At 45.6% G+C, this 1,476-nt stretch overlaps 1 non-coding gene across 1 annotated transcript; it reads right to left on the bottom strand.

Moving 5' to 3' along the window:
- Window positions 1-385: 385 nt before the first annotated feature.
- Window positions 386-459, bottom strand: TRNAN-GUU (transfer RNA asparagine (anticodon GUU)). Its single transcript has one exon. It is a non-coding gene; the product is annotated as a tRNA-Asn (tRNA).
- Window positions 460-1,476: the final 1,017 nt, after the last annotated feature.

Here is a 1,476-nt window from a genome sequence, read left to right as displayed (position 1 = left end):
ACGATAGTTAGGAAATTTCGCATTTTCTCTTGCAAATCATACATCTCGGATCACAGCTCTATTACCTGGGACTAGGGGTCGCTGCAGCATTTTAGCACTCCTCGTTCCATGTCATCTGCAGTCCTGCACCCAAGCCCTAAATATGAATGTGTTAAAAATAGACCGAAGCATCACTACGACTTGAAAGCTTGTCTCGGCTTTCAAGTCGTGATGCGCTCTGTGAGTACGAGGCCGACTCGAGCAACGAGAATAAGAGCCTCGGTCCACACCTAAAGGCCAAAACATAGAAGAACTGTACATGGGGGCAAAATACGAATTCCTACAGCAATCGCCACCGAATTATGTTAAAAGTGTTACGTAACCACAATATGTAAATAAAAGCTCTCGTCCCTGGGTGGGCTCGAACCACCAACCTTTCGGTTAACAGCCGAACGCGCTAACCGATTGCGCCACAGAGACCGTTGGATGGACCTCGCTCAACTGGTATTTTGAGATTTGAAAAACGTCTCTGGTGCACCTAGCCTGCAGATAATGATGAATAAGTTGAAGCTATATTACTACATATTGGAATCAAAAAGGGTATACAATGGCAATATCTCCTAAAAATTCTGCTTCCTGACTATTATGATTTTGATCCTATCAGGGGTTTGCCGACTGCGTCCTTTATATAAATAAAATAAAAAGCATCCTCCAAAAAGGCCTGTTTTTTATCAGTTTGTTTGTGGAAGGGTCACAATAAAAACATTCAAAGTGAAGATGGTTAACAGGTTCAGTAACACCAGAAGTCGAATGAAAATAATGTCGTTATCCACCCCATATTTCTCGTCCTCTTCTTTCTTGCCTCCCGCTATCCAGTCTCCTGTTCAGAGAAAAGAGCAACAAAGTTGTATCTCACCTCGAAATTTACTGCCTTTATTTGGAATGGAGGGCAGCACAAAGTTGCTTTTATTACCACACGTAAATCCCCGTATGAGGGGGAGCATGGCAGTCCCAGATCAATATATTTACTATTTAGCAGCCCGGGTGGTGCCCATAAATGACTAGTTTGCGGGAGGCTGGGAAGACCCGGCATATCGACTTGAGATCCACGAAGCGGGCTTTGGAGGCCTACTGGGAATGCTCTATGGTAGCAGGATTCCTTTCCAGACTGCGTCTTGCACCCGGGTGGTGGTAGGTTGCTGGAGGGTGGCTCTAATACTTACTTGAATGACTCCACTGTGACATGGAGACTGGCTGCACCAGCTTGTTACCTTAAAGGGCTTTCAGCACTGGGACTTAATAGGGGTGACTTACTTGGTGGACGTATATACTGGGGACAACCTTATGTCATGCCAGGACATGAGAGAACACTATGGGCTACACCAGACACAATTCTTGCAAATACCTGCAACTGCATCATGCCCTGGGTACACATGTTTCACTGAACACCCAGCTCCCCGAGTACAGCCCGCTTGAGGTGAAATTGTTATCTGGGAG

The sequence above is a fragment of the Pleurodeles waltl genome, chromosome 12 (assembly GCF_031143425.1).
Source record: "Pleurodeles waltl isolate 20211129_DDA chromosome 12, aPleWal1.hap1.20221129, whole genome shotgun sequence".
NCBI lineage: Eukaryota > Metazoa > Chordata > Amphibia > Caudata > Salamandridae > Pleurodeles > Pleurodeles waltl.
The sequence above is the reverse complement of the archived record's forward strand: the minus strand, read 5'-3'. Positions and strand labels throughout refer to the sequence as shown.